This window comes from Muscardinus avellanarius, assembly GCF_963383645.1.
Source record: "Muscardinus avellanarius genome assembly, chromosome: 19".
Taxonomy (NCBI): domain Eukaryota; kingdom Metazoa; phylum Chordata; class Mammalia; order Rodentia; family Gliridae; genus Muscardinus; species Muscardinus avellanarius.
Genome location: NC_137805.1, coordinates 25,635,941 through 25,649,708, shown reverse-complemented (window position 1 = coordinate 25,649,708; position 13,768 = coordinate 25,635,941).

Genomic DNA, 13,768 nt, shown 5'->3' with positions numbered 1-13,768 from the left:
TCCGATCCTGTCGGGACCAAGATCCCGCCTCGCTGGCGCTCCAGGGAGAGAGGGCGTCCAGTCGGGGTGGCGGGCGCAGCCTCGGAAAGCCTGGTCCCCCGTCCCGGGGCCATCGCCCGGGAGCTCTGTGATCTTGGATGGCCTGTGTAACCCCTGGAGTATTGGTTCCTCATTCCTGCAATGACTTGGGGGTGGGGGCTGGGGATCCAACCCCAGGCCTGGCTCGTGCTAAGCGCACGCTGCGTCACGGAGCCTGTGCTGTTGGGCGGTGTGGGAACGGAGGTGGCCAGGGCCAGCATGGCCAGGTCACCGTGGCCAGCTCTCTAGTACCTCTAATACCTGCACCCGGATTCTGGAGCTGCAGCAGGGGAGACTTTCGTGGGGCAAAGGAGGCCAAAGGAGGATTTGTCCTTTCTTCTCCACCCCTTGCAGCTTAAGTGAACTCAGATTTCTAGGCCCCCTGGGACCTGAGATTGGGAAGAGGATAGAGAGACCGCGCGCGGATGGAGGGGACGGGAGGCAGGCCCGCGCCCTGGAGACTGCAGCCCAGTGCCCGGGTACAGGGAACGGGCCCCAGGGCCCACGGACATTCATGCCCAGCTGACCCCAGAGGCTGGAATTCTCTGACTTCTGCCCTGGGAGGGGTGGGAGAAGCCCCCCCACCCCCGCTCCTGCTGGGACCCAAAGCAGAAACAGCTGTGGGAACGAGAAACGGCTCCAGGCTCCAAGACCCCAAAACCCCTCGGCCCTGGGTGTCTGGAGGCTGAACTCTCTGACTACCTCTCAGCAGGTGTATCCCGAGTTCCCGGCTCCAGAGTGGTTCCTTGTAGGAGCCAGGGCTCTGCCTGATCTTTGACCACCTCCGTGAACTCCTCTCCAGCTAAACATGAGCTCCGCAGAGGAGCCGGAGTGCGCTTTCTAAAAACAAGCAGGATGGGGCCCAGCCTCAGTCACAACCCTTCCGAGCTCTCCAGCGCCCTCAGCCTCAAGGCCTCAGGCTGGGCTTCCAAGCCTGGGGGCTCCGTGCTGCGCTGTCAAAGGTCGGCTTTCTCCCTGGCGGCCCTGCCCCGCCCTCCCCAGAGCCACCTTTCCCAGGTTCCCAGTGGGCGCCACCTGCCCCGGACGCCCAGCCGGGCATCAGCCTGGGTGCTCCGCGGTGCTCAGCGCTGTGCCCAGGCACAGAGGTGTGGGAGCGACACCCAAGCCCAGAGGACCGCAGAGGCCGGAGGGTGGGCTCAGACCAGCAGTGGCCTCCACCTGTGGGCAGGTGGGGGCAAGGATGTCCAACTCCAGGACCCCTCGCCACAGGTGGCCGGTACAGCTGTCTCTGTCCCTGTCTCTCTGTGTCTGTCTGTCTGTCTGTCTGTCTGTCTGTCTGTCTGTCTCTCTCTCTCTCTCTCTCTCTCCTCTGACTTGACTGCTCTGGGACAGAGAAAGCCAAGAGGAGGCAGGGGTGGGAGAAAAAGAAATATGTAAGCATCCTGAGATATCACCTGGCTGCAATAAAAATAATAGCTAACAGCCAGGCATTGGTGGTGCACACCTGTAATCCCAGAAGAATTTGGGAGGCTGAGACAGGAGGATCGCAAGTTCGCAGGCAGACTCAGCAATCCAGTGAGACCCTGTTTGAAAATAAAAAATGAAATAGGGCTGGGGGTGGAGCTCGGAGGTAGAGTGGCCCTGGGTTCAATCCCCAGCACCACAAAAATAGAAAAAAAAGAGAATATCTTGGCAAATGTGCTGACATCCTAAAGAATCTTTGAAAGGGTACGAGAAGCTGATTCCAAAGGAAGAGTCAGCCGGGTGTGGCGGCGCGCGCTGGTAATCCCAGGACTTGGGAGGCTGAGACCGGAGGGCAGCGGGTTCGGGGACAGCCTCAGCAACTTCACGAGACCCTCAGTAACTCAGTGAGACCCTGTTTCAAAATAAAAAGCTAATTAGGGCTGGGGGTGTAGCTCAGAGGTAGGATGCCCCTGGATTGAATCCCTAGTACCAAAAAAAAAAAAAAAAAAAAAGGAAAATAAAAAGAAGGGAAAGCGGCTCCTTCAACGCAGGGCCCTCCACAGAAAGCTCTGCAGACAGGAGAGGTGATAAATCACAGCGTTGTGGGCAGTGAAGATGCCGGCCCTGTTTCAAAATAAAATAATAAAACAGGGCTGGGAGGGGAAGCTCAGAGGTGGAATGCCTCTTGGTTCAACTTCTAGTACCAAATATAAGAATATTCATCTTTATATATCATATAAATAAATATATCATATGTGAAATAAATATATATGAAATAAATAAAATATGATATGTAAAATAATATATATAAATATGATATATAAATATATGAAAAATAATATATGAAATAAAATAAATATATAATATGTGAAATGAATTAAAAACTTTTTAAACAACAGTGGGTGATTTTCTTTGACTTAATACCTCCATATTTTTCTTTGGTCTTGTTTTCTGATTTGATTTCTTTGGTCACATTAAAAAATATGTATTTTTCCCCCATCCTGGTTATTCCACCCAATTGTCACCTCTCTTTTTCAGAGTTTTGACATTCAAAAGAAGTTAATCCAGGTCAGCGAACACCTGCTGCTGGAAAGAATCTTCTGGAATGCCATTTTGATTGGCTGTGACCTTTGTCTGCAAGCTCGTGTCAAAGGTCGCATGGGGGGGGCCAGGCCTCAGTAAGAGAATGTGCGTCAAAGGACTTGTCTGCAGTTCCGCCTTGAGGAGCCAGCCCTGGGCCGGAGGAGCGGCTCCCGGCTTCCAGCAGCTTCTAGACGCTTCTCCCGGAGGCTGAGGGTTCGGCCCGGCATCTTCACTGCCCACAATGCTGTGATTTATCACCTCTCCTGTCCTGGAGGGCCCTGCATTGAAGGAGCCGCTTTCCCTTCTTCTTTTTATTTTCCTTTTTTTTTTTTTTTTTTGGTACTAGGGATTCAATCCAGGGGCATCCTACCTCTGAGCTACACCCCCAGCCCTAATTAGCTTTTTATTTTGAAACAGGGTCTCACTGAGTTACTGAGGGTCTCGTGAAGTTGCTGAGGCTGTCCCCGAACCCGCTGCCCTCCGGTCTCAGCCTCCCAAGTCCTGGGATTACCAGCGCGCGCCGCCACACCCGGCTGACTCTTCCTTTGGAATCAGCTTCTCGTACCCTTTCAAAGATTCTTTAGGATGTCAGCACATTTGCCAAGATATTCTCTTTTTTTTTCTATTTTTGTGGTGCTGGGGATTGAACCCAGGGCCACTCTACCTCCGAGCTCCACCCCCAGCCCTATTTCATTTTTTATTTTCAAACAGGGTCTCACTGAGTTGCTGAGTCTGCCTGCGAACTTGCGATCCTCCTGTCTCAGCCTCTCAAGTCCTGGGATTCCAGGCGTGCACCTCATGCCCGGCTCACTTTTCTATAATTCGCCATGTTATGTTCGTTATATTGTCGACTGAAGACCTACTACGTGCCAGGCCCCACCGCACGGCCTGGAGACGGCACAGGGAACGAGAAAGGTGGCTCCGTGCCCAGGGAGCCACCATCTGTGTGCCGAACACATTGAGGTAGCGGGTGGAACGGGGCCCCCAGGACTCACGTCCACCAGGAGCCTCAGAGCATGGCCTTCTGTGGAAGTGGGGTCTTCACAGTTAAGGTGGGGTCCTGCTAGGCTAGGAAGAGACCTGAATACAAAGTCAGGTGTCCTTATCAGAGGAGAAAGCCCCAGGGGCACCCAGGGAGGACGACTGTGTGGACACTCACAGAGGGCGCGAGTGACCGCAAGCTAAGGAGCCACAAAGATGGGTGAGCCAGAAGCATCCTTTTTAGAGCGGGTACAGCAGGGTGCCGCGGGGTACAGCGGGGTGCCACAGGGCGCAGCGAGGTGCCACAGGGCACAGCGGGGTGCCGCGGGGCACAGTGGGGTGCCGCGGGGGTGCAGTGAGTCTCAGCGGGTCACACATCCATTTCATGTGTTGGGACTCGACAGCTATGTAAAATAAATTTCTGTCATGGTAAGATACCTAGGATGTCATCACGTATCACAGCTCCCCCAACAAACTAACGCAAACACACGACTCACAAATAAAGCTGCAGACTGTTCCGAAATAAAAAAAAAGAGCCGCCCCCTCGCCCCCGCCGCTGAGGACTGTGAGACGGCTGTGACCCGTGACATCAATCTGCGGCCTGGCACAGGAAGCTTGGCAGAAAGGGGAGCACCTCCTCAGGGGAAAAGCGCCCCCCAATCTGACTCCACTAAATCTTGTAATTTTACATTTGCGAAGAGCCCCTCCTTTTCAAAACATAAAAAGAAAGAGGTGAGATTTCTTCTTATTATTACTACTTGGGTGCTGGGGATCGAATCCAGGGGCATTCTACCTTCAAGCTATGCTTCCAGCACTGTTTTATTTATTTATTTTGTATTTTGAAACAGGGTCTGGCTAAGGTGCGGAAGCCGGCCTCAAACCTCAGCCTCCCAAGTACTGGGGTTACAAGCGTGCGCCCACCATGCCCGGCAAATTCTATTAATTTAATCAAACGATTGCACATGAAAATCCTCTTTTGTGGTGTATAATTTAACAGATAATGAATTGCAGTTAACCCAGCATATCCAAAAGATGATTATTTTCAACATGAAACCAGTTTAAAAATTGTTAATGAGATCCTGTGCTTTTGCTTTCTGTCCTAAGCCTTTGGAATCCTGCGTCTAGGTGCGCAGAGCACCGCCCTTGCCCACCACCCTCGTCTCTGTACTCAGGAGCCACGCGTGGCTGCGGAAGAGCAGTGAAGACCTAGAACATTCTAGTCCTTCTCTCACCCCCTTGGTGTAAGAGCCGATAGCTTTTTGCTGAGAGCGTGCTGTGTCCCGAAAGGAATCCACCAGCAGCATCTCAACATCCCCGCCTCCGTGGGTTCCTGAGGTTGAGTTAGGACTCCCCAACCCTCAGTCTTCCCGTCTGCAGCCAGGGACAGGGAAGGCTGTCCCAAGACAGGCCAGGAGACTCCTGGCGCACAGGAGCGTTTGCGGGGCTGGGCTCACTTGCCCAAGCTAAGCCAGGCATTCGGGGGTTCAAAGAATCCACTCCCCAGCCGGGCGTGGCGGTGCATACTCATAATCCTACTACTTGGGAGGCTGAGACAGGGGGATCACAGGTTCGAAGCCAGCCTGGCAGTGGGGGTGCTGGGAATGAACCCAGGGTCCTGCGCATGCCAGGCGAGCTCTCCGTCGCTTAGCTAATTCCCGGCCCAGACTGTCTCTATATATACTAGCCAGATGACAGCCAGGTGTGGTGTGCACACCTGGAATCCCAGTACCTGGAAGGCTGAGACCATAGATTTGAAGCCGACCTCAACAACTTAGCGAGACCCTGTTTCAAAACAAAATACAAGATTGGGCTATGGGGGGGGCTGTAGCTTGGGGTAGAATGCCCGTAGGTTCAATCCTCAGTGCCACACACACACACACACACACACACACACACGAAATTATATAAGCCAGTGTATAGTGACTGCATGTACTTAGGAGGCCGAGACAGCGGGATTGCAGGTTCAAGGCCAGCCTCGGCAACTTAGAGAGACTCTGTTTCATTATGAAAAGAATAAAAAGAACTAAGGTATAGTTCAGAGGTAGAGTGCACCCTGGTTCCATCCCCGGTACAAACATAAATAAAATAAAAGGAAGAGCCAACAATAAATAGTGTCGAGGCCGCGAGCCGTGTGGTTTCTGTCGCAATTCCTTCTGCCATTAGAGCACAGAAACGGCCGGAGGCCAAATACGACCGGGCTCGGCTCCCTTCCAGCTTTATTTATGGGCATGAATTTGACTTTCGTATGCGTTTCCTGTGTCACAAAATATGGCTGGTTGGCTGGGCGTGAGGGGGCGATGGCCGCCTGGCCCCAGGACCTCAGGGTTTGCTGAGCGGGAGATCAGGAGCCTCGGGTCCCAACGCGCTGTCATGGCTTGTTTTTTGTGGGTTTTTTTTTTTTGGTGTTGTTGTTTTTTGTTTTGTACTGGGGATCAAACCCAGAGACAGTCTACCTCTGAGCTATATTCTCAGCCTTTAAAAATTGTTATTTTTATGTGTGTGTGTGTGTGTGTGTGTGTGTGTGTGAGAGAGAGAGAGAGAGAGAGAGAGAGAGAGAGAGAGAGAGAGAGAGAGAAAGAGAAAGGCTGGTGATAAAAACCCAGGGACATTCTACCTCTGAGCTACACCCCCAGCCTAAATTTATTCTTTTATTTTGAAACAATATCTCACTAAGTTGCCAAGGCTGGCCTTGAACCTGTGAATCCTCCTATCTCAGCCTCTCTCGTACTGGGATTATAAGCATAAGGTACCACGCCGGCTTACATTTTTTATTTTGAACCGATTTTGCTAAACTGCTGAGGCTGGCCGTGAACCTGCGATCCTCCTGTCTCAGCCTCCCAAGTACTGGAATTACAGGCATGTGCCTGGTTTAACCAGTGAATTCCCGTTTAACCAGTGAATTCCCGTTTAACCAGTGAATTCCCAGTGAGTAAGCCTCTTGCTGAGAGTCAGCTTGACAAATCGTTGTTGAAGGAATAAATTACAGAAGGGGGGGGGAGGTAATGGTTAGAGACATTAACTCATCAGAAAAATATTAAATTTGCAAATGGATTTTATTTGCTCTAAAGTGTCACTGCGTTCTTCTTTCCCCTGCCGAATGTTATGAAATGCTAATTAGCTCCCATCACAACCGCGGTTCACAGATCGGCTTGATCTCCCTTGTCGGGGCGTGCACACGGCACCCTATTTTGCAGACTAAAATAACTTGGCAGAGCTGTGGGCAGTCGCGCAGTCCTGCTGGTGGACCCAAGGCAGTGTCGGTGGGACTGTCGGACCCAAGGGAGAGACGCAAGAGGACCAGAGAGGAAGGAAGCCGAACCGGTCTGGACAAATAACATAGACCCCGAAGGATCTTGTTTCCAGTTAACAGTTGCTGGGCTATTGGAATTCTTTCCCAAATGATTGGCAAGCTTTGGGCCCTACAAGAAGTTGAGGTGCTGGGGTCTTTGAATGCAAAGGTCCCCGCTAATCTAGAGGGGGGTCTCAGGGGCAGGTTCAGTGTTCCTCTAGATACAGACTTGATGGTCCATCTAGCGCATACAGGCAGTGTAGACAAGCAACCCATTTCCTGCCTTTCCCGTAAGCCTGTTAGAGGTGCACCACTTCCAAACGTTTTAGACCTCTGGGCACCAGGGTTCTCAGCTTGGCACCATTGTCATCTGGAGCTGGGCACGTCTCTGCTGGGGAGCCGCCCAGGGCACTGTGGGCTGCTACACAGTGGCCTCACCTCGACTTCTGGGAGGCAGGTCGAGCTCCCCAGCCCAGGATGTGAAATAGAAAACAGCTCTGGGCACAGGCGAATGTCTCCTGGGGAGCAAAGCTGACTACTTCCCCCTGTCGAGCGCTATGAGAATCCTGAAAGCGAGTCCTTCAGGATAAGCCTGGGATTCATCGGACTCTTAGCAAAAAGGGGGTGGGGAGATATAAGAGTGAACTTTTTAAATAAAATAGGATGGCCGGGCATGGTGGTGCACGCTTGTAATCCCAGCATTTGGGAGGCTGAGACAGGAGGATTGCAGTTTGTGGCCAGCCTCGGCTACTTAGCGAGGCCCTTTGCAACTCAGTGAGACTCTGTTTCAAAATAATGAACAACAACAAAAAATAGGGCTGGGGGTGTAGCTTGAAGGTAGAAGGCCCCTGGGTTCCATCCCCAGTACTGCAAAAAAATTAAAAAAAAATATGACTGATTTGAAGAAATGTCTCCCCCCCACCCCCCCGGGCATAGCCTTCCTAGGTTTGTGAAAAAAAAAAAAAAAAAAAAAAAAGCCTTATGAAATGGTGGTGCTGGTAAACACTAGTTTGGGCCCCCACCCCCACCTCTCACCTAGAAATGTTTAGATCTGACAGCAGGGAGAACTGGCAGTCCTATGTCCATCTACTTCTTAATTTTTTTAAATTTTACTGGAGTGAAATTCTAATCTCAGACCAGGCTGGACACTCGTAGGAGAGAAGTCAGATTCCCATCTCTCCACTCAGAGCTCCGCGGGCCCCAGAGACTGCCGGCAACTGATTAGCTTCAGTTTCCTTGACTGTAAAATCAAAACGACCTCGCCAGGCCCACCTCGGGAGTATTTTGCAAACAGTAAATGAGGAAACGCATTCACAACACAGGCTTATTTTAGAGCCCAAAGATCCTACGGCTTCGAGCCTGTAATTTGCCCCGGATTCATATAAACCCTGGATAAATGTTAGGGATTATTGTTCCTGGCCCTTCCAACTCTGCAGGATACAGAGCAGCGTGGTTCTGTCTGCTTACGCAGGGGCTCTGGTGCTGGCAATCCCGCAGTCGGGCTTATTCCTTACAAAATAAAACAAGGAGCCGGCCTGAGCTGCCCAGGAGCCTGCGCCCCGGGCTGGCAGCACACTGGAAATTCTCCCACCGGTCCTCACTCTGCAAACCTGCCCATGTGGGGCTCAGCATCCACAAAGAGCAGGGAGAGGCATAATTACCCTCTCCCGACGACGAGGTCCTGAAGAGCTAACATGCCCATGCTGGCCGCGCCCTTTAAAGACGGGTGTCATGTCATTCAGACTACACACTGCTAATGACGGGGTAGGGAACTTGAAAGTGGAGGGAGGGAGGGCGGGAAGGAGGGGTGGTCAGCGGCCTCCCCGCCCTTTGCCTTTTAAGTGCTCATTATGAAATATTTATCTGATTGACAACCCTGACGGCCCCGCCTCCCACCCGCTTTCATGTCGATGGCTCTGTGTCTTCCTCCCCACCCAGGCCTCCCAGCTGGGACTCCTCTGGGCCCGGGGCAGGAAGGAGGGGTGCGGGGGCACCTTGGGGGGCAGCTGGGAGGCACCTGCCCTGCAGCTCCGGGGAAACTTGCACTGTGGGGGGCTCAGCCGCGTCCACTTTTTGGCAAAGCCAAACTCTCTGGTCCTCAGAGGAAGAAAGCAGAATCAAAAGGGAAGAGGCTATTTGTTAATAGCGTTTCAGACACGAAATGGCTTCCCAGGAGAAAATCACGAATGAGTCAGAACATACGGATTCCATTTCCCTTGTGCAAAATATCACACAGAATCAAAAAGGCCGTCTGCTCTATGCTGCGGGCAGCAGAGAGGGATCGGGACGTCCCAGAGGCAGCGGCCACGTCACCAAACACGGCGCCATCACTCATTCACTTAACAAACAGCCGCCAAGCCCTACTGTGTGCAGAGAGCCCGGGGTACAGACCCAGGGGAGGTGCATTTGGCTACACAGAGGTTCAGGAGACCAAGGGGACCTGCGCGCAGCAGAGGGATCTGTGGAGTTCTGCGGGGTGAACTTTATGTGGGGTGCACAAAGGCTCTCCGGGAAGGCCACATTTGACCTTTATGACTTATGTCAAACAGATACAGATGGCCTCGGGGTAAGATGGCCTTTAAAATGAGGAGCTGGCTGGGAAGTCAGGCAGGGCCATACATGACGTTCCGGGTACTCCTCGGTCACTCTCCTCGTTATAGAAGTCTTACATGGAGAGTCTCTCAGAAAGCAAAACGCTCCTGCCTTCTGGAATGTTTGCCGTGTGTCTGGGCCCCTTCCCTGCTCGGCTCGGCTAGCTGGAGCTGGGGAAGGGCAGGCAGCGCCCCTCCGTGGGGCACGGGGATGGCCAGCAGTGGGCTACTTGGTCCCGTTGCCCCAGCGAGGGCTTCTCGGCCTGGGCTGAACCCTCCAGTCTCTCTTCAAGGAGCTTCCCCGACTCTCCCGACAGCCACGTGAGGATCGCGGATCGCACGTTACGGTTGGCACACGCTCTATTGGATGCACAGGTGAAGCGTGGGGCCAGTGACCTCACCATCGCTCAGAGAGCCAGGCGACAGCTGCCTCCTGGCCCCAGTTCCTTCCTTCCTTCCCCAAAGCGCAAGCGACCTCCCGCGTCAGGATCGCAGGCCCGAGCCCCATCCTGTCACCCAAGGAAGTCCTGCCCAGGCTGACCACATCCGGGACATGCGGAGCCCCGCCGCGCCCCCACATCCCTGAGGCCTCAAAGCTCTGGACTCTAGTCTTGTTCCTGGAGAGGTGACGGCCCCAGGGTCCTGGCTCTGGCAAGCGCGCGCCTCTGTTTGCCTGGCTCCCTCCAACTGGGGCTCAGGGTCCGCACTCGCCGTCCAGTACCTGGAACCACCCAGCTGTGGAATCGCCAGGCTCTTGCCTTGATTTCCCACTGGAAGACTGACAGGACTGCGAGGCTCCCTGGGGCCTGTATTGAAGGCTTAGGGAACGGAGGCCCGCGGCTCATGGCGGAGGCTGGAATCCCAGCCTCCTGCCTCTGGCCCTTCTCCCCTCCCTTCGTTTCTATGTGACCCCGGCACACTTACCTCCACTCCCCAGATGCCCAAATCTTTGTCCTAAAAATTCCTGACACTGGTGGGAGAGAGAAGGAGAGAGAGAGAGAGAGAGAGAGAGAGAGAGAGAGAGAGAGAGAGAGAGAGAGAGAGAGAGGAGTGTTCCTCATTCTTCCATGCCAGAGGTTTGGAAATGTTCTCTCTGCAAAGCGTGAGATAGTAAATGACATTTAAGTCTCTGGGCCATATAGTCTTAGTTCCAGCACTCAGTTCTTGCTGCGTCCCCAGGAAGAAGGCAGCCCAAGACAGAGTGTAGAAGGTGCGCCAACCCAGTAAAACTTTGTTCATTAAACAGGCGGCAGGCAGGCAGGCAGGCAGGCAGGCAGGCAGGAAGGAAGGAAGGAAGGAAAAACCTCCCCGGCATGTCTTGGTCATGAGGCTGAGCTCAGATACCATTTCTCAGCTGTTAGAGAGATGGCTTTCTCCATTTTGCACATTTCAAAGTCTCAGGTCCCATCTCGGTAGAACCCAGGACTCGGTGGTCTTTGCTTTATAGATGAAGAAACGTTAAACATTCAAAGGCACTCTTCTGGCTCTCTCTTTAGAGATTTTGACCAGGCTCTCAGTGTCTCCCGTTGACAGTCCGCAAGTTTCGACTCTGTCCACAGGGGCCAGAGCGCACCTTCTCCACACAGCTAATCATTCTCGGACCAAGTTCAAGTCAAACTCCAGCAGATCCGAGCTGTCCTAGGAGGAAGCCGCCAGAAAGCGGTTTCCATGGGTACCGATTTTGACATTATCAACTGCAAACGCTCGCCACCCCAAGATGACAGAACTCCAGTAACTTCAAAGCTGTTAAGGATAGCTGTAGGGCGAATTTTAATTAAAATTAGATAGCATATATGAAAAGCATCTAATTTGTACTCTATAAAAGAGTTTGGGAGGCATAGCTCTAGAGCCCCGGGACTGTGGCAGTAACAATTATCTTGCAACTTTTCACAGCAGAATCACAACATGTTAATTTGTTAATGAGTCAGAGCCGAAGAGCTCCTGACGGCAGGGAAGGAAAACATACAGATCGCATCTACATTTCTATTTTTAAATAAATTAAATGTTCCAAGTCAAACTCAAACTTCACATGAAAGTTTGAATTCCTATGGATTTTTTTTTTCCTTCAGCTTGATTTGCCTGCTGAGACCTGAGTAAGAGGATTCATAGACTTCTCAAAGAAAATGAAGCGATTTCTTTTGGAAAGTGGCTACGATCACATATGTGCTAAGTGTGGCCACTTAGGGGAGAAGAAGTCTCTTCTATTCTCCTCTCTCCCGGCAGTCTCAGTCTCAGTCTCTCTCTCTCTTTCCCTCTCTCTCTCTCTCTCTCTCTTTCCCTCTCTCTCTCTCTCTCTCTCTTTCCCTCTCTCTCTCTCTCTCTCTCCACCCCTCCCTCCCTCTCTCTCTTCCTCTCTCTCCTCTCTCTCTCCTCTTCTCTCTCTCTTCTCTCTCCTCTCTTCTCTCTTCCTTTCTCTCCTCTTTCTCTCTCTCCTCTCTCCCTCCTCTCTCTCCTCTCTCCCTCCTCTCTCTCCTCTCTCCCTCCTCTCTCTCCTCTTTCTCTCTCTCCTCTCTCCCTCCTCTCTCTCCTCTCCCTCCTCTCTCTTCTCTCTCCCCTCCTTCCTCCCTTCTCTCTCTCTCTCTCTCTCTCTCTCTCTCTCTCTCTCTCTCTCCACTTCTGGTCCTTGTAAGAAATGTGGAGTCAAGAGAGAGAGAAAAGAAACACAAGACCATTAGAAGCTGCACCGATGGTGGCCACATTTGCCAATATAATAATAATAATAATAATAATAATAATAATAATAATAATAATAATAAAGAGTCCCCTGCAAGAGAAAGGGAGGGAGGAGGCACCTCGGAGGCGCAGGGGGCACACGAGGCCAGCGGCCAGGCACCGAGCAGAAGGCAGCCACTGCTCAGAGTCCTGCAGACGCCCCAGTCGTGCAGCCCTGTCCGCCCTGGAACCGCAGAGACCGAGCTCACACAACTGAAGCCCGGCAAGCCCAAGACCCACCATGGCTGGTGCCGCTTCACGCAGGGCTGTGCGGACAGGGGAACTAACAACCAGAGACACAATGAGCGCCACAGAATCAAGGGATCTTGCAAATGTCACAGAAACAAATGCTCAGGGGACCCGCTGCCTGAAGGACCCGAACCAGGGGAGGCCAAGCTCGGCCCCTGCACTGTCAGAACAGCTCCCTGCACGTCCCTCCCTCCACCAACCCACCAGGACAGTCCCATAACTAATCCGCAACGGAGGGGAGAGGCCGAGGGATGCAGGAGGGATGGAAGGGAGAGACAGAGGGATGCAGGAGGGATGGAAGGGAGAGACAGAGGGATGCAGGAGGGCCGTTGCTGTGGGTGGGGCACTGTGGTCGTTCAGAGCTGAAATCCCACTCAGGGCCCGGATCCCTGAACCTGCGCCCTCGCCTCTGCTGCCCAGGGAAGGTCTCTTCATCCATCCTTTTCTGTGCGGGAATAGAATAGTGGGAGGAACACAGGTGCGGCGGTACAGGTGTGACAGGCACAGCATCATCAGCACAGGTGTGACAGAACCAGGGGACCAGAGTGTGACAAGCAGGTGTGACACACGGGAGGGGCGTTCCGCCACCCCCATCCAGGGATGCTTCAATATTTATATATTTTTAACTTTAATCCTCCTGGGTAAGACAACGCATCTTCTTGAGATATCACCTATCTTGAGGTAACAGGAAGATGAAACGGAACCTCAGCCCAGTGGAAAGGTATTTTCCTTTGACTGTCCAGCCTCCCCCTGCTTTCTGGGGTCCAGGTTGCGCATCCAAGGGGCGGGCACAGAACCTAGTTGGCCAATGAGAGTGTCCCGTTTCCTTGGATGCAGTGATTGGTCCAGGAATGGGTCCAAGACCCAAGCAGGCCAATCAGAGTCCTTCCCTGGGATCTGCATGCAAATGTTGGTTTAGAAGATGCTCACTGCCAGTGGGACTGTGGATCCTGAGGAGGGTCTTGAGAGAGCACCCCGAGAGCACCCGCTGAGCCAGACTGAGCCAGACGGCAGGCCTATCTCACCAGGTCCTCACGCAGCCCAGGAAGCTCGCGCCGTGGCCCTTGGTGGGCAGACTGCTCCATGGAGGACGGTAGCCTGGCGCTGAACTCGGAGCTGGGAGAGCGGCTGTGGACAGAGGACACAGAAGAGCCAACCATGGGAGTTAGGGACCGTAAAGCACCACATCCCTGAATGCCCCTTCCTGTTCTCCAAAACCTAGCCGAGTCGAGGCCGACGCTGGGCTGGAAAGTGCAGATACATCTAATCACCGAGGACACTGGCGTCCTCCTGTGCACGCTGGGAGCCAGAGCAAGCTAGTGTTGCCTGTAGAAGCCACCTTCTTCACGTGCACCAGGAC